Raw genomic sequence first — 20197 nt, 5'->3', positions numbered from 1 at the left:
AACTCTCTGTGTCTGTCTTTGTGACAGGACCATATTGTTTTTATTATTATGGTTCTGTAGTACTACTTGAAAACAGGTGTGGTGATACTATAGCATTCTTTTTGTTCAGGATTGCTTTGGCTATCCATGGTCTTTTGTGCTTGGATACAAATTTTAAGACTGTTAAATTGCACCTGCATCTCCAGAATGAAGCCAATGTGGTCATGATGAATGTTCTTTTGAATATGATCTTGGTTTTGATTCACTATATTTCCTTAAGAATTTTTGCATGTATGTTCATCAGGGAGATTGGTATATAATTTACTTCTTTGTTGTGTTTTATCTGGTTTTGGCATCAAAGAAATACTGGCCATATAAAAAGAATTTATAAGACTTTCTTCCCATTTATTTTATGGAACAAGTTAAGTAATGTTGGTGTTGGTTCTTTGATGTTATGATAGATTATTGTAGTGAATCCATCGGGTTCTGGGATTTTTCTAAAATTAGGACATTTCTTATCTTTGCTTCCATCTCATTGTTAATTATGAAAATGTTTAAATTATTTATTTCAGCTTGGTTTGATTTGGGTAGTTTATATGCGTCTAGAAATTTATCCATTTCTTTTAGACTTTCTAATATGGTGGAATAGTGGTTTTTAAAATATGTCTATGATTTTCTGAATTTCACTGATCTGTTGTAATGTCCCTTTTTAATTTCTAATTTTATTAATTTGGGAGTTCTCTGTGTTTCTTTTGACTAATTTGGCTAACAGTTTGTGTCTTGTTTATCTTTTGAAAGAACCACCTCTGTTTCATTAATTCTTTGAATTGTCTATTTCTAGTTCGTCCATCTCGGCTCTGATTTTGATTATTTCTTCCTGTCTACTGATTTTGGCTTTGGTTTGCTCTTGTTTTTCCAAGGCCTTCAGGTGCATCATCAAATCATTAATTTGAGATCTACCAAATTTTTTTGAAGTAGCTACTTAGTGTTTTAAACTTTCCTCTTAGGAAATGACACCCTGCTTTTAGGGTGTCCTATAGATTTTGGTATGTTGTGTTTTCATTTTCACTCGGTTGTAAAGCTTTTTCAATTTCCTTCTTGATTTCTTCTCAGATATTCAATAATGTGCTGTTTATTCTCCATGAATTAGTATGCTTTTTGAAGTTTCTATTGCTATTGGTGTCTAGCTTTGTTCCATTATAGTCAGATAGAATGCAGGATGTTATTTCAATTTTTCTAAATGTGTTGAGACTTTCTTATTATTTTAATATGTGATAGATTTTGGAGAAAGTTTCATGAACTTCTGAGAAGAATGAGTATTCTTTAGTATTGGGGTATAATTCCCTGTAGATGACTTAGGTTCATTTGATTTATTTTATCTTTTGACTCCAATATTTCCCCCCTTAAATTTGTTGAGATTATCTGTCTATTGGTGAGAGTTGGGTATAAAAGTCACTCACTAAAACTGTGTTGGCGTTAATCTGTGGTTTTAGATTTAGTAGTATGTACTTTATGAAATTGGATTCACCTGTGTTAGATCCATTTGCGTTTAGAATTGTAATACCCCCTTGGCAGATTGTTCCCTTTGAATTCCTAGTGAATATGCAGTGACCTTTCTTACTTCTTTTGACTAGTTTTGACTAGAATTTGTCATCGAATAGCTATGCCTGTTTGTTTCTTGACTGCATTTGTTTATTATATTTTTCCATCCTTTTTTTCTAAGGTGGTGTCTGTCTTTGACCATGATATGTGTTTCTTGGAGGCAGCAAAAGATGGATCCAGTCTATTAGTCTGTGTTTTTAATTGGGAAATGAAGTCATTAATATTAAGAGTTATTATAGAAAGATATGTATTAATTCCTGTCATATTATTGATTTTTTTACCTCAGGCATTTTTTGATTAAGTGTCCTGTCATTGTTTATTCATTCCCTGTGAGTTCTTGGGGTATGTTTATTCTTATCTTCAGACTGAAGTATTCCTTCCAGTTTCCTCTGTAGACCTGGCTTAGTGGTCATAAATTTATTTATTTTTTTTTTAGGTTTTAAAATTTCATACATTTCCAACTCAAATCCAGACTGCCCTCGCCGATCCATGCCTCCCCCTATGCCCCCACTGAACCCTCTGCACTCTGCCAGACATGCCGAGTCCTATTCATTCAGGTGTTTGTACCCAAATGTCCTTCAGTGTAAATGTGTCCACTGGAGTCTAGTCAGCCCATCCAGTGGTCAATAAATTTCTTTAAACTGTTTTTATCCTAGAAACGTTTTTATTTTGCCATCAATTTTAATAGATAATTTTGCTGGGCATAATGGTCTGGCTTGACAGTTGCGGTCTTTCAGAACCTTGAATACATCTTTCCAGGCCCTTCTGGATTTAAAAGTTTCTGTCAAATAATCAGGTGTTATTCTTATGGGCCTGTCTTTGTATGTGACTTGAGTTTTCTATCTTGCAGCTTTCGGTGCTCTTTCTTTGTTCTGTGTCTTTAATGTTTTAGCTGTAATGTGACACAAGGAGTTTCTTTTCTGGCACTATTTATTTGGTGTTCTATAGGCCTCTTGTACCTAGATGGGCATCTCTTTCTCTCTGTTTGGGAAATTTTCTTTTATGATTTTGTTGAAAATATTCCCTATAAGCTGAGCTTGGTGGCACATGCCTTTAGTCCTAGTGATTGGGAGGCAGAGACAGGCAGATCTCTGTGAGTTCAAGGCCAGTTTGGTCCACAAAGTGAGTTCCAGGCCAGCTGGGGCTACAGGGAGACCCTGTCTCAAAAAGACCCCCCACAAAAGAAAAGAAAATATTCCATATGACTTTGCTATAGTATTCTTCTCCTTCTTCTGTGCCCAAAATTACAAGTTTAGGTCTTTTCACAGTGTTCCCAAACTCTCCCATGTTCCATTCATATATAGTTTTAAATTCCTCATTGATATTTACTGTGTGATCTAATTCCTCTACTTCCTCTAGGCTTGACACTGTTTTCCACATGATCCATTCTGTTGCTCAGGCTTTTCACTGAGGTGTTTTGGTTTTTATTTATTATGTTTGTTTGTTTGTTTGTTTGTTGTTTGTTTGTTTGTTTGGGATTATTGAGTTTCCCCATTCCAAAATCATTTCAATTTCAGTTTTCTTCATTAATTTCTTTTTTTCATATCTTGGGTTGACTTTCGCATATTACTCAGGTCTTAGTTTATGTTCTCTTAGAATATATTTATATCTGCTTTGAGTTTTTTGAACACAGTTATAAACATTCTTTTGAATTCTCTGTCTTGAAAATCTTTTAGGTTATTCTCATTGGGGTTCATTAATGTGGAAGTAATAACAGATGGGGCAGTTGCTATGGTTTTTAGTGTTACATTAGTTTCTGTGCTGGAAATTGTACATCAGAAGTAGTTTGCTAGTTGAGCCTTTTCCTCTTGCTGAAATTGCCTTTCTTCTTTCAGTGGAGGTATGTATGACCTTCAGGGAGGATTAAGTTGTAAGAGTGTTGAGATGTTTTCTTCTGTGGAACTGGTGGTATTGAAGACTGCGGGTTCTATCCCTAGTCCTTTGAAAGACTGTAACTGTCCATGTGAACAGACACTATCCAAGGTCAGCACACCCTTTGACATTCTTCTTCACTGCCTTCTGGGGAAGCTCTCCACAACTTGTTGATCTATCTTGAGTAAGCATTGGTCAACCAGGACTGGAGGCAGAAGATCTTAGGAGCTGGGTGTGTAGTCAGGAGGCCTATGGGGTTGGGAGGGGCAGGGCCTATCTGGGAGTGATGATCGCAGCACGATCCCAGGGGAGTGGACTGCTTGAAAGATAGGAATAAGTGAGCCTGCAATGATGCATGTGGATAGAAGATCCTGGAGGACAGCACTTGGAGGAGAGAGTCCCCAAGGAACCAGTTGGCCTGTAGGATGAGGAAGAGCAATGTCCACCCAGAAGCTCAGAGAATCAAAATTGCAGAGGAGACTGACAGCCTAAGGGTGGGAAGGAGTAGAGCCTTCCTAATGGGTGTGGAAGGGAGGTCCTGAATGGGGAGGAGCAGAACCTATCTCATGATGCAGGGACAAGAGGTCCCAGAAGACCCAGGTGGCTTATAGAGTGGGAAGGAGAAGAGGGTACTGGACATAGAGAAGTCCCAGAGGAACATTTCCATCACACCTTCTAACTGGTTATTGCTTGTATCCATGGGATTAATTTTTGACACTACAATCATATCCTTTCAACTCACGTAATTTATACATGTTCATTAATGACTCAGTTTTCTGAGCCTATTATTTCACCAATAGCATATAGAAAAAGTTCCATTTCTTTATTTTCTCTCCTCTTAAGGTCCTGCTTCCTTGGTCTGTCTCAATGCATTGTCCCACACTCCCAACTCAACATGAAATAATGGTGGAGATAGTGGGTATCCTTCTTGGGGTAATTGTGGAGACAGATAGGTGCAGGGGCATTTCATTTTCCACAGCGTAGTGAGTGCAGAACAAGAAGCAAGGGTCCTCAGGCTTGAAGCATGTTTTATTTGTGATTCTCCAAAAGATGTGTTTCTGTGGAGTTAAATTTAAGATCCAATTTTCTTTTAAGGTAGAAATCAAGGGAACTTTCTTATTATTCCAAAGAAACCTTGAAGAAATTCTTTTGAATTACATGTACCAAATTGCAGTCTTCCTTTCCCTGTGCTGCAGTAGTCTAATAAACACCATCGAGGTCCTGGAAATAGCACTAAAATATGCCTTTGTGAGAGCAAGACTTAGGGCAAAGGCCGGATTGCAGTTTGGGGCAGGGTAGTAGACAATAGAATTAATCTTTTTATGATTTTTAACGTATCTGACTCTCTCCTTAAACCTTATGCAATTGGACATTATTTATTATAAGAAACCTTGAAAATATTTAGTCACAGAGCAAGAGAGAACTCATTTTTAATAGTGCATTCTAGCCAAATACATATAAGAGCAAGGCTATCATCTCAAGTGCAAGTTGCTTTTGCATAAATAGGATAATTTGTACAAATGAATAAAACTGTGTAGAGTTTTTTAATATCACAAGTAATTTGGGATATAGTTAGTAAATGCTATTTAGTAAGGCTCAATTCTTGAGAATAGCTTGGAAAACATGACACATTAAAGTAATACATTACTGTGAATAGTAACCAAATTTGTAGATAAACAATACTATAAAAATGGCAGTGCTTACACATATGAAACAACTCAAACTTAAGATATAATGCATCAACTTGAAGAGGAAAATATTAACTTATAAAATGATGATGCTTTTCTTAGTGACACACTAATAAAAGAAACTATTTTCTCCAGATAAATTGGTCAACAGTGAATAAAACTCTACAAGCAGAAAAAAAAAAAAGCCCTTGGATAAGAATGTTTTCCTCAAAATTCTCTGAATTCTTCATTAACTTTTATCAGTTTTAAAGACATAAAAAAGAGTTCTATGCATGGAAGATAGTTGGTATTTCAACTACAAAAACTTGAAAGACTGAAGTCTAAAATAAAATTAATTGGCTTGGGCTATAACCACAAAACGACCCTTAGGGACAATAATTGTATTTATATTTGCAATGTTGAAAAATTTGCTCAACAATATTTTGGGTTTTTTGAGGCAAAGGATTTTAGGCACGGCTTTCCTTTGAATCCACATCAACTCTCTAATGCCTTAGTACTTCACTTTTCCTGTGTTGACTTTGTGTGTGTGTGTGTGTGTGTGTGTGTGTGTGTGTGCAGCCATGCATACACATGTGGAGGCCAGAGGGTGATGCCAGGTTTCTTCCTCTCTCACTCTCCATCTTATTTATTTTATTTTATTTTTGACTTGAAGACTTTCACTGAACCTGGAACTAGTCACATGTATAGACTGGCTGGCCATTGAGCCCCAGGGTCCTCCTGTCTCCACATCCCCAGTGCTCAGATTACAGATTCCACCTCCCACACCTGGATTTTTATGTGTGCTACAGTTCAAACTCAGATCCTCACTCTACCCACTGAGCCATCTCTCTAGACCTAACATAGCCTTTCTTGATCTGTTGGGGACCCCTGCTGTTTTAGGTCGTAGTCTCTCCATGTCCGGATAGCCACAAGCCGGCTCGGCGTTCTTATGCAGAGACTCCCTTTCTCAGCGGGGAGCCTTCCTACTCTCTTCCTGACTCACCTTTGAAGTGCCCGTCACAGATACATGTTCTCTGGCACAGAAACTGCCAGGTTTTTCCTGTGTGATAATCAGGCACTGTCTGACAGCCTGATAGAAGCCCACCACCTCCAAGAGAGAGATTTTCTTTCGTGGTTCAGCCTTTCGCTCCAGCCTAGCCCTGTAGGCATCTGAACTTAATGCACAAGCCTTTCTTTCCTGCTTTACAGCTTACTAAACTAAAGGCCTCATGTCCTGTTCTCTTATGAAGCTGTCGAAATCATGACCTCTCTTTCTGTTGGCAGATACCACCAGGGAAGTCGAAGGCTCAGGGCTAGCTTATGACTCCATGTTCCATTTTCTGTCATAATTTCTAGGTGCTTATTTTTCTGTCTTTAAGTAGAAAAAAATTCTTATCTCCATTCTAGCAAGATGATCTCAGTAAGTGCTACAACTGTGGAACTTTAAAATTAAATCATAAATTTAAAAGCTGAAATAACCTTTAACATAAAACTTAGACTAGTGTGGAGGTAAGGACAAGCAAAGTGGAGCTCGAGAAATGGCTCAGCAGCTAAGAACACTGGCTGTTCTTCCAGAGGACCCAGGTTTGATTCCCAGCACCCACATGGCAGATAACAACTGCCTGTAACTCCAATTTCAGTTTCACGGGATCAAACACCATCTTCTGGCCTCTGCGGGCATTACACGATGCAGGTACATTTCTGTATATGTCAACAAAACACTCTTATCTATAAAATAAAATAAATAAATAAATAAATAAAAATTGAATACAAGCAAAGCAAAATTAAGGAATGCCAATATTGTTAACACTACTCTCATTGGACAGTCAATATTTCCCCAATGGTGGACAAGTCATAGCAGCATAGTGCAAATTTTGAATCTTACTATAGGATATATAAGCCAACAGCTAACACTGATCAAACAGAGCTCATTTACTGAAAGAAAAATTTTAATATACTTTTGTTTGTGTTAATTTTATTTTATTTTGCCTTTTCCATTTACTTACTTATTATACAAGACAGGGTTTCATTATGTAGCCCAGACTGGTCTTGCACTGACTATACCCCTGCTAAGCCTCCCAAGTGCTGGGATGACAGGTATGTACAATAGACTATCACCTTTCTTTAACAACTTGATTTAACTTTTATTTCTTCACCTAACTTCAGTATATTTAATCATCTGAAAGTTGAAGCACTTACTAACAACTTCCATAGACATACAAATGTATATTTAAATAGTCTTTTGCCATTAAGATAGAATGTTAATCTAGATATAACTAACCATCTAATTGTCTACAATGGTTAGTGTCAATCTTCAAACTGATACAACCCTAGAATTACCTAGGAAAAGAATCTCAATGAGGGGTTTTCTACACTGGGTTGGCCCATAGGCATGTCTGTAATAGAGGACTGGCTTAACTGATGTGGGAAGATGCAGGCCACTGCGGATGATGCTATTTCCTTGGCAGTGTGTTATGAACTATAATAGCAGAGAAATCAAGCTGAGCACAAGCAATTAAGCAAGTAACCATCAATGCATTTATTTCTCTCTGTTCTTGACTATGGATGGTCTGTGATTAACTGTTTAAAGTTCCTGCCTTGAATTTCCAGCAATGATGGACCTGGAATTATAAACTAAAATAAAACTTTTGTTCTCTACATTGTTTTTTGTCAGGGTATTTTGTCATAGCAACAGAAAAGAGACTAGAACCTTGTCCTTCAATAAAATTAGCCCCAACAAACCATTCTATTAGCAATCTCTATAATATCTCTTACAAACTCTAACAGTCTAACAGCTATCTGTTTTAAAATCTTATTTTTTATTAATTAGGTTAGTTCTTTGACAATTTCACATATGTGTACAATGCATTCTGATTACTCTCTCCCACATCCTATCCTATATGCCTCCCAGCCCTATGATCCCTACCTCCTCTAACCAGTCCCTTTCCTAGACTCAAGACTTTTGTTGTGATTTGTAGCCCATTTAGTTTAATTAGTGACATCTATGTGACATTTGATTGTAACTATCCATTAGAGCTTGGTGGGGTTACCAGGAGGTACACAACTGAAGGCAATGATCCCCCCACCAATTTACTAGTAGCAAACCTTTCATCAGAGAGTAGTAGGGCTCCTGAGGCCCTCCTCCATCTATGCCTATCCCTCTTTCTTCAATGGTGCTCTCCATGCCTTAGAAGGGAGGGTATAAATGTATTGATTAGGACTTAACACTCAAATGTCACTTGTTTTCAGCACCTTGTACAGCTACGGATTTATGCATTCACTGTTGTTCACTGGGAAGAGATTTATCTGATTAAGGCTAAGAGTTGAATTGTCTGTGGATTTAACCATAAGTATTTAGAGGTTGGTTCCGTGCTCTATCAATTTAGCTAAAAACAGTGTTGTTTCTCTCAAGGTCTTATGACCTCTTTATTGGGTTTATAGTACCAAGCATGGGTTCCTGTCTGTGGAGGGTGCCTCAAATCCAGGCTGAAAGCAGTTGGTTACCCCCATAGTTATTGTGTCACTATTTCATATGTGGACATATATTGCCTGGAAGGTTGGTATCATGGTTGAAAGAATTCCCGGCTGGTTAAACCACTGATACTTTTTCTCCCCTGGCAGTCTAGATAGCAGCTTCTGGCATTATTAAAGTTAGCCAGCAAAGAATAACATCCAGCTGTTTCATCTTGATTTCTCTATACCACTCAACCAAGGTATGTGGTGTCTTCAGCAATAGGGTTTTATCATCTAGTTCTCATGGGCAGATAAGAAGAATGGCAATAATCTGTATTATTTTGGTGACTTTGGAGGCCTCGCTGACTAACAACTCATAAAGATGCATTCCACACTTAATATTCGGGATTTTGTTTAATAACTTATGGCTTCCGGAAGTAGCTTTTGCCAGCCACCATGCACAGAATCTCCCTTAAAAGTCTTTTATAAAATTTTTTGGATTGATTATGTGTCTGAGTATTTTGCCTGCATGTGTTTAAGAGCACCTATGTTGTGCAATGCCCATGAAGCCCAGGAAAGAGCGTTGGATTTCTTGGAACTAGAGTTAGGGATGGTTGTTCCAGTCCTCTGCAAGAACAATTAGTGTCCTTAACCACTGAGAATCTGTCCAGGCCCCCTTCAAACATTTTTATGTAACTCATAAATTTTTAAAATTTGGTTACAGGATAGTATGTTTCCATATGACATTTCAAACTTCAATACATCATGGGAAGTTTATTTTCTGGTCCTGTCTATTTAGTGTTCTGTGTGCTTCTTGTACCTCAATGGGCATCTCTTTGTCTGGATTTGGGGATTTTTTTCCCCAATAATTTGATTGTAGATGCGTTCTCTGCCTTTGACTTGGGATTCTTCTATGCTCATAATTTGTGCATTAGGCCTTTTTATGGTATTCCAAAGTTCTGCATTATTCCATTTATAAATTTTTTAATTTATCATTTTAATTGAATGATCTGCTTTGTCTTCAAGTCTTAACATTCTGTCTTCGAGGTGATCCATTCTGTTGTTCAGGTTTTCTGCTAAGTTTGTTACAAGGCTTATTGAATTGTTCATTTCTAGCTTCATTTCACTTTTATAAAAATATCTTTATTAGGTTTAATTTTCATATCCTGAATAGTTCCCATTATTTTAGTCAGCTCTTTGTGTTCTTGCACTTCATTCCAGAGTTTATTCTTGTCTTCTTTCAGTTCATTGGGGGGTTTATTTGTGTCTTCTCTGAATTCCTTGAACTCTTTGAGTATATTTATAATTGTTCTTTTGAATTCTGTGTATTGAGTTTCACCTAAGTTTTACTCATTAGGAACCATTATTATGGGGTGGGTGGCCTTTTGCGGGTCATACTGTCTTTTTTTATTGCTTCTGTTTGGGGATGAGAACTGGGGACCTGGGGACCTGGAGCTATGTTTCTTGTGTCTTTTTATTTACAGTTTTAGGTATTTTGCTGGCATGTGGGCAAGTATATCATGAGCACACTGTGACAAAGAGAACAGAAAATGGAGTTGGGTTCCCTTAGATCTAGAGTTATGGACAGTTGTCAGCTGCCATGTGGGTGCTGGGAACTGAACCCAGGTATTCTGAAAAAGCATGAAATGTTTTTAAACACTGAGTCATTTCTTCAGGCTTGGTTGTGTTTTTTGAAATGAGCCTTTAACCCAGTGGACCAGAGTCCTGAGGCTGGTTGGTTGGCTGGAGGGCTTGGGGGAGTTCTAAGAGTGTGGAGCCAAGGAAGCCTTGGCAGTTGTATATAATCATTTAAGCACCACTTCAAACAAGATGTGAAATCTCTTTATCACTTGAAAAGTGCCCATTGAAATCAGAAATGACTCTAATACAGCACTTTTATAATGCACATACGACCAAAATTTTCCGTGCCTCTAAAGTGATAGTAATGTGCTACTCTGAAATAAATCAATATCTATATTTTAGCAAACCCACATATCTTTTGGCTATAAGCAGAGAACTTGAGCATATGGAGGTAGTCAATCTGTATTCTTTGTTTCTTTTTATACACTCACTTTTATGTATATCTAGATCATAGTTTGAATATTTAATAAAAGTTTTCTTCCCACAGTTTTAACTCCCTCTTAATCATTCTTTTTCTCTCTTCTATTTTGTTTTTAATACAATTTTATTTTGTATTGACAAGTAACAATTTATGAGGCATTATGTGATATTCTGATACATGTATACGTTATACAATGATCAAATCAGTCTAATTATCACTCCAATCACCACAAATGTTTATCCTTTCTTTGTGATGAGAATATTTAAAATCTACTCTTCTAGCTATTTTGAAATGCACAGTAAGTGGTTATTAACTATAGTCACCACATTGTAGATCACCAGAACATATCAGTCCTAATTCAAACTTTGTGCCACTAATCAATGTTTCCCTTTTAACCATTTATACATGGCCGCATTAATCACTCTTTTAATCACTTTTCTATTCTCTACATCTATGAATAATTGGCAGTTCTATAAAGTATTAACTACCCCCAAAAGATAAAATAGTTACATTAATTTAGAATACCATGAAAATATCCAGCAAATTTAATAAAAGATCTGCATATAGAAAACAACAGGTCATAGCTGGGCGTGGTGGCGCATGCCTGTAATCCCAGCACTCACTCGGGAGACAGAGGCAGGAGGATCTCTGTAAGTTCGAGGCCACCCTGGTCTACAAAGTAAGTTCCAGGCCAGCTGAGGCTACAGGGAGAGCCTGTCTCAAAAAGACAAAAAAAAAAAAGAAGAAAACTACAGATCATTAGACATGAAAGATGATACAAATAAATGGAAAGATACCCCATGTTGATCAATTAGAATTACTTTTGCTAAAATGTTTGTAGTACCCAAAATAATTTATTTTGGTAATAGAGATGTTAACAAAATCTCTATTAAAATTGTAACATATTTCACAGAAATTGAAAATTTATAAGCTATATCTTGTAAATATATCTTATATTTATATAATGTATAAATAACCCCAAATAGCAAAATATATTGATAAAAAGGAACAAGCTTGCAACATCACACTGGTAAAATATATGACAAATTTATAGAAATCAGGCTAGCACACTGGTAAAGTAAGAACACATCAACCTATGTAATACAATAGAAAGTCCAAAAATAAGCCTGCATGTCTGTGAATAATTGACTTTTGACAAAGATGACAGGAACACACAATGTATAAATGTAATCTCTTTCATGGTGTTAGGAAAACTAGAATAAGCATGTAGAGGAAGGAAATGGATGCTGTTTTACCTTCTATACAATAGTCAGCTCAAAATGGATTGAACATTGAAATATAAGACTCAAATGTATAAAGCAACTAGAAAAAAAACATGGAGGGGGCGACAGTCTGTCACATTGACCCATGCAATAACTTCTTGAATTTAACCCCAGAAGTACAGATAACAAAAGCAAAATCAGACAGATAGGATTGCAACAAGCTAAAGACTTGTGCAAAGCAAGCAATCACAGAATGAAAAGCAACCTGCAGATTGATGGAAAATATTATAAATAATGAATCAGATAAGAGGGTAGGTACAAATAACTCAGACTATCAAAAGATGGAAAAAAAAAACTTATTCGAAAATAGGTAAAGGGCATGAATAGATCTCAAAAGAATTCATGCAAATGGGGCCGTTGAGAAGGTTCAGCACTCAAAGATGCTGACTGCTGAGCCTGATGACTCACATGGTTGAAGGAGAGAATGAACTCCTACAAAATTTCCTGTAATCTCCACATGAGTGCTGTCACACACACACACACACACACACACACACACACACACACACACACCCCAAAAGTAATAAAAATTACAATAACCAACAAGCATATTAAAAATGGCCAAGAACTCTAATTATCACAGAAACATACACTAAAACCACAATAGGATATGACCATATATATACCAGTTAGATTGACTAATACCAAATAGGTAACAGGTGAAGATAACAAGTACTGACAACAATGTGAAGGAAAGAGACCTCAGTATATTAGAGGTACTGTGCATTAGTGTAGAAATTTTAGGAAACTATTAGGAAAGTCCTCAAGAAATAGAATATGATTCAAAATTGCCCCTCTAGGTAAAAGCCCAAAGGAAATGAAATGACTGTTTTGAAAATAACTGCATTCCAATTTCATGGGAGTATTATTCATGATAGCCAAGGGATGAAAACAAACTAATTGTTCATTTATAGATGAAATACATACATATGTACAGACATAGGACTATTGGCCAGCCTTTTATTTTAAAAGGAAGCTCTGCCGTTTGCAGCAGTGGAAATGAGCCAGAGAACATCCTGTTAAGTGAAATAGCCCAGGCAAAGACAGCTAATTACCGCATAATGGATGCTGTTTATAATTTTCTTAGTATGAAGAGTAGGCCTAGATTTTTTTTTTAATTTATGTTATTTCATGCACTTCAAATTAATCAAGTAATAATCACCAAGGGGATGTGAGTTCTAATAACTGTGAAGATTTCTTGTGGGTTTTTTTTTTTTTCCTGTTGGCATAGTGTTTACCTTGGCAATAAGTAGAGGAAGGAAGGTAAGCCAGAAGGACACAGAGGACTAGGTAGAATCTTCTCTTTAATATCCCTGGAAAAAATTTCTGGCAGTAGCAGCATATAAGCTAGCAGGCACAAAAGTGCATCAGCCTGGTTTCCTACAGTCTCTTACAGAAAGGGAGGGGAGGTAAATGAGAGCTTTTCCACTGTGGGCCGAAATGATCCCTCACTGAATAAACAATAAAACCAAACCAAGCTTAGTTTACTATCACATGGTCAGTAGTGACCTTCATCAAAGTGATTTTATTGAATTGGTTTAAACACATAAACCCATCTTTATCTTTTAAAAATGTAAATCAGATGTAATGACCCTGCTTAAAACCCTTAAAGCAATTAATTCATCTTAAAATGAAATGTGAATTTCTTATCAAGGTTCATAGGACTTTTCAAAGTTTGTCCCCTATGTGTCTCTCTGCCACCACACTCAGCATTTCTTTCTTCTCTCACTGTACCTAGGCAACACTGACTTCCTCTCTGTTCCTGAAATAAACCAATTCCATTATGAGCCAGAGGAAATTCAAAGGGGGGAAAGATTGTGTCTAAATTGTTCAGAAATGATCTAATATGCATATAAAATAAAATAAACTCGTGTATTCATCACATCAGATATAAAACTAACTTGAAATGGGCTACAATCCTCAATTTAAAATCTAAAATATAACACTTCTAGAAGAAAATACAGAAGAAAATCTTTGTTATCTGAGGTAAGGCAGAGATTTCTTAAACAATACACAGTGAACAAGACCTAGAAAATAAACTGATAAAATGTGTTTCATTACAATTAAAAACTATTATTCCTAGAAATACATGCTTGAGGGGCTGGGATTAAGTGTACTGGTTGCTCTTGAAGAGGACCCATGTTTGTTTCTCAGCACCCAAATGTGCTTAACAACCATGTTAACTCCAGTTCCAGGTGATCCAACATCCTCTTCTGGCCTCTGTGGGCATTGCCCACATGGGTGCACCTACATACATATAGGCAAAACACTCATACATATAAAATGAAAATAAAGAAGGCAAAAAAAAATTAACTCTAAAAAACGAAATACTTGATGGAAGCAAAAAGGGCAAGTCACCCATTAGGAGAAAATACTTGCAACATAGGTATCTGGCAAATGGTTTATAAGTAAAATATAAAGAAACTACTACAACTCAATGGTAAAGCAACCAATTCTTAAGAATAAAAAATATTAGAATAGAAACTTTCTAAAAAGATTTTCAAATGTCAAGTAGACATATAAAGTGATTTTAATTACATACTTAATTCCTTTATCAAGGAGATGAAGTCTAAATCACAATGAGATGGCAGGACATACCACTAGCATAATAAGAGAGGTCAGCTTCATGCTTGCCTGGGATTGGACTCTGGGGCATGAGATCAAACAGAAAGGGACACAAGATCTTTGGTATGATAGAACTGCTCACTATATTTTTATTAAATAGATTTGTTACAACACAGAGCATTTATAATGAATTCTGATTGCTCTCATTCCACCCTCTCCCATCTCCCTTCCTCACCTGTCCAACCCCTGCTTTCCTACTAAGTTCCTTCACACATTCATGTCTTTTTTGTGCCTCTCTGGCTTTAACCAGGGCTGTTTGTATAGCCACAGGATTGGAATTACCTATCAGAGCCTGGTGGGTAAACCAGTGGATACACAACTGTGACCCAAAGGATGTTCCTTTGACCCTGTGATGACAAGCCATGGACCCGCCTCCTTCCCATGCTCTGCAAAGAAGCCACTCCCCTTCCCTCTTTCAGCCAATTGGTTGACCATTGCCACTTGCAGGAGAGGGGCTAAGAGTATAAAAGCTGGGAAAACCAGGAGGCTGATCTCTCACCATTTTGTAAGGCTGTCTGGAACCACAGATTTATGTCTGGGTGTGGACGTTCGAACACAGGGGTGAACGGGGGGGTTGCCTGCTTGTCTGTAAGTAAACCCACACCCCAAGCTCAGTTAGCAAGTCCAATAAACTCGTTAAGATGCTTCAACCTGGGGTTTGGAGAATTTTTTCCTCGGGCCATCGTAAGGACTATGGAAGAGGGGATTGGACACCACGTGCACTTCCCAGCTGTGAATTTGACTTACAATTGGTGTAGTGGGGTGAGGGGAGAGTGTGGGCTGAGGAAATGTTAACCTGGAGGGCCATTCCCATAGGCTTGGTTGGGTGGCTGCAGTGGCATGGTTAATGCAGTGGACAGTGAGATATGTAACTAGGGTGAGGCCTTCTAAACAGTCAAGGTCGATGGGAGAGATCCCAGGGTGGTAGCCATCTTGTAGATAGTATGGGGTGGGTGGCATGCCTGCTTGACTGGTGGGGGCTGCCATGTGAATATGGAGAGGCCCTGAAAACAGCAGAAGGTCTGGAACAGATTCTGCAGTCTCTGGGAGTAGCACACTAGGGACAGAAATGTCAAAAAGCAGCTGCAGAGGCTGCTTGGATGCTGCTATTGATAATAAGAAACCTGTTCCAGGCAGATGCCTTAGCCAGAAGGGAAACTGAAGGTGTTAGAGAGAAATTAGAACAGGAGAGGGATGTGAAGCTGGCCTCTTCGGTACTGGTACTGGCCTCCGACCTTGCCAGTAAATTAGATGAGAAAAGGAGATGGAGGTGGTGCCATGCCGTTTTTTTACATCTAGGCGGTCAAAAGGGAAAAAAAGCCCAGATCAGAATACTAAAAGGCCCATTGTGGGATCCTAAAACCTGGAACCCCTGGGAAGAGTCAAGTAGTGAGGAAAAAGGAAGTGACCTAGAGGTAGTGGGAGATGCTCGTCAGGTCCAACTTTTAATTCAAAGAAAGGGAAAATCCATGATCCGACATGCCAATGGAGGTCTTAACAATTGCCCCGTTTGGCCTATCAGGAAGCCAGATGGCTCCTGGAGAATGATTGTAGATTACCAGGAGTTAAATAAGGTGGTGCCTGGAAGCATTCCCATTAAAATCAGGAATCAGACAAGGATGGCCACTATCTCCACTCCTTTTCAACATACTACTTGAAACTCTTGCTAGAGCAATGAGACAGGAGAAGGAAACTAAAGGAGTACTAATTGGAAAAGAAGAGGTCAAACTATCACTTTTTTGCAGATGATATGATACTATACCTAAGAGATCTGAAAAGTTCCACCAGAAAACTCCTAGAACTGATCAACAGTTCCAGTATAGTGGCAGGTTATAAAATCAATTTACAAAAATCGGTAGCCTTTCTATACACCACTAATAAGCAAATGGAGAAGGAATACAGGGAAATGCTCCCATTCACAATTGCTACAAAAAAATTAAAATATTTTGGAATAAATCTGATGAAAGATGCCAAAGATCTCTACAATGAAAATTTTGAATAGTTAAAGAAAGAGATTGAGGAAGACACCAGGACATGGAAGGACCTCCCATGTTCATGGATTGGAGGAATTAACATTGTTAAAATGACCATCCTACCAAAAGCAATATATAGATTCAATGCAATCCCAATCAAAATACCCATGACATACTTCACAGAATTTGAAAAATACATCCTTAAATTCATATGGAAGCACAAAAGGCCCCAGATAGCCAAAGCAATTCTGTGCACAAAGAGCAACGCTGGGGGGATTACTATACTAGATCTCAAAATATACTACAGAGCCATAGTCATAAAGACAGCATGGTACTGGCACAAAAATAGACAGATCAGAACAGACACAGAACATCATTGAAGATCCAAACCTGAGTACACACAATTTCAGCCACCTGATATTTGACAAAGGTGCCAAGAACACACAATGGAGCAGGAGGAATGACAGCATCTTCAACAAAAGGTGCTGGCAAAACTGGATCTCCACCTGCAGAAGAATGAAACTAGATCCTTATCTTTCGCCTTGCACAAAAGTCATCTCCAAATGGATCAAAGACCACAATGTGAAATTGGAAACCCTGAAATTATTAGGAGAAGATATTGGCAGTAACTTATAGGATATAGGTGTAGGAAAGGATTTTCTAAATCAGACAGAAGTTGCTCGGGAGTTAAGGTCAACAATCAATAAGTGGGACCTCGTTAAACTAAAAAGCTTCTGTACAGCAAAAGAAACTCAAAAAATTGAAGAGAAAACCAACAGAATGAGAAAAAAACATCTTCACTAGAGATACATCTGACAGAGGGTTAACATCCAGAATACAGAACTCAAAAAACAAAGAATCGAAAAACCAAATGATCCAATTAAAAGCTGGGCCAAAGATCTAAACAGAGAGTTCTCAAAGGAAGAAATAAAGATGGCTAAGAAACATCTCAAAAAGTGTTCAACATCATTAGTAATTAGGGAAATGCAAATTAAAACCACCTTAAGGTATCACCTTACCCCAATCAGACTGGCTAGGATCAAGAAAACAAATGATACCAAATGCTGGCAAGGATGTGGAGGAAGGGGAACACTCATTCGCTGCTGGCGGGATTGCAAATTTATGAAACCTCTATGGAAAACAGTGTGGAGAACTCTTAGAAAACTAAAAATGAACCTACCATATGACCCAATCATATCACTCCTTGTCATATACCCAAAGGACCCATTCTATTGTGGAGACACTTGTACAACCACGTTTGTTACTGTTCTTTTCATGATATCTAAGAGATGGAAGCAACCTAAGTGTCCCTCAATTGACGAGTGGTTAACAAAAATGTGGTATATTTACACAATGGAGTTCGATTCAGCAGTAAAGAAAGATGAAATAATGAAATTTGCAGGTAAATGGATAGATCTAGAAACTTACACTAAGTGAAGTAACACAGACTCAGAAAAACAAACAATGTATGTTCTCCCTCATATGTGGATCCTAGCACTCAATCCTTTTAAATTCCAGGTTCTTTTAATAAGCAGTCCCTTCTTCATGAAATAACTACCATCATCATGACTTCAGCTGAGCCTGATCGCTAAACATAGTCATAATTGGGCTTGTTGGTGGTTGTGCTCATTCATTAAAGGAGGGCCAAACAGAGTCACTGGACCCTCACCTGAATATCCAGCCACTCTTTCCAGCCAAGTAGTCCAGCCTTGGAAGACAAAAGAAAAATGAGGAAAAACCCAATAGGGATTTTTTGGAAGCCCTTGTCAAGAAATACCAATAGATTTTCATATGAACATTTGAAAATTGCCCTGTTCTGACTTTTTTCTAGTTCCCTGTCTAGAATTTTTAATGCTAATTACTCTTGCCTTTACTTCTCCTTCACATCTCCCATTCATGATTCAAGGACTTTCTTCTTCCCTTAGGGACAAGAGTTATGCAATTTGGGAGTCTTTTAGACCGACCCACTGAAGGGGTACTCCAGTTGCCTCACCCTGCAGCCCTGTTCAGCATGGAAGAAGCCAAAGTGGTGGGCGTTCCTATTCCCTATTGGCAATTTGGGTAACCCCTTCAGAGGATGGTGTGATAAAAATAGGAGGTAGGAATTGGCTATGCAGTTAGGGTAAAAAGACCCCAAAGAAACATTGCCAGTTTCTTGGCTAAAAGTCAAAATGTCCTTGGACCTGTTAGCAACATACTCTTTTTCCAAAGGCCAAACATGTCAAAAGTATTTGGGAGCTTGTATCTAATCCATAAAAGATTTTAGAGTTACCTCTTCAGAGGGGGAAATGTTGGAAGGGAGGGAGTGGGCATGGATTTGATCAAAACACCTTATATACATGTATGAAATTCTCAATAAAGTTTTTGTAAAAATTAAAAAAAGAAAAGAGCTAAGAGTAGCAATAAAAATAAATAAGTAAATAAATAAATACCCAATAAGGCATAGCCTGGAAAATCCTACTGCTGTATTTTGGCAGCAAAGATCATACTGAGGACTAGATAAGAAGATGGCATCTAAGGTGTAAAAAAAAGTGATAACGTTGAGCTTGATATGCACCCCTTTGGTCCCAGTACTTGGAAGGCAGAGGCGGGTGGCTCTGTGAGTTTCAGGCTGGCCTGGTCTGCATGGCAGGTTCCAGGCTGGCCAGGGCACATAGTGAGGCCCTGTCAAAAAGAAAAAGGAGTATTAGTTTACTTCTATTTTTTAAACTCTTTTAAAAGTCAGAAAGGGTATTAAAGAGATTAAATTCAGCATCCATTTAGAGTACTCATTTTCTTCCTTTGATGCGTTAATATAATTAATTGTGTCTGCAGTTTAAATCTCATGATAAACCACCTGCACATTCCTATTGTGTGTGTTCAGGGCAGGTTGTTATTTTAATGTAGTTCTAGATCTGTTGCACCAGGACTTTTCATCTCCACTTGTGATCTGCTCTGACAGTTTCTTCTGGATTGCTAAGTCAGTGACCTGAGCATCTTTGTGCTGCTGAGGGAATGTGTCCTGTTTGTTAGTAGACTGTAGGAATCTTCTTAATGTGTCCAACCTTTGTGCATTCATTTGTACAAATAGGCATGATAACAGAACCCATGGCGGAAGATAGTTTGGCAGACAATGAGAGAGCACCTGGTGCTGGCAGTGCTGAGCTGTAGTACCTCTGCTACTCTTGATCCATTTAGATTACTTATTTTATACATGGACATTGTACCAATAGAATATTCCTAGTATTTCTAGACAATCAACTCCCAATTTCACTGACAAACAGTTATTACCATAGAGCTATGCCTGTTTTATTTTGGTTTTTTGTTTTTTTTTAAATTGAGATAGGGTCTCCCTGTGGCCCCGGTTGGCCTGGAGCTCGCTGTGTAGACAGGCTGCCCTCCATCTCATGGAGATCTGCCTGCCTCTGCCTCCCAAGTGCTGGGATTAAGTGCTGGGATTAAAGTTGTGAGCCACCATGCCCAGCTATGCCTGGTATTTTTGATAGTTAATGATTAAATTTTTTTTTAGATTTATTTAATTTGAATTTGAATGAGTATTTTGCCTGTATGTAAGTGCATCTGTGTTGTGCAATGCCTGAGGATGCCAGAAGAGGGCATCAGATCCCCTGGGACTGGAGCTCAGGATGATTGTTAGCTGCTATCCTCAAGAACAGTCAATGCTCTTAATCACTTCAGCCCTTA

This window comes from Nannospalax galili, unplaced genomic scaffold, assembly GCF_000622305.1.
Source record: "Nannospalax galili isolate Female #2095 unplaced genomic scaffold, S.galili_v1.0 scaffold206, whole genome shotgun sequence".
NCBI lineage: Eukaryota > Metazoa > Chordata > Mammalia > Rodentia > Spalacidae > Nannospalax > Nannospalax galili.
The sequence above is the reverse complement of the archived record's forward strand: the minus strand, read 5'-3'. Positions refer to the sequence as shown.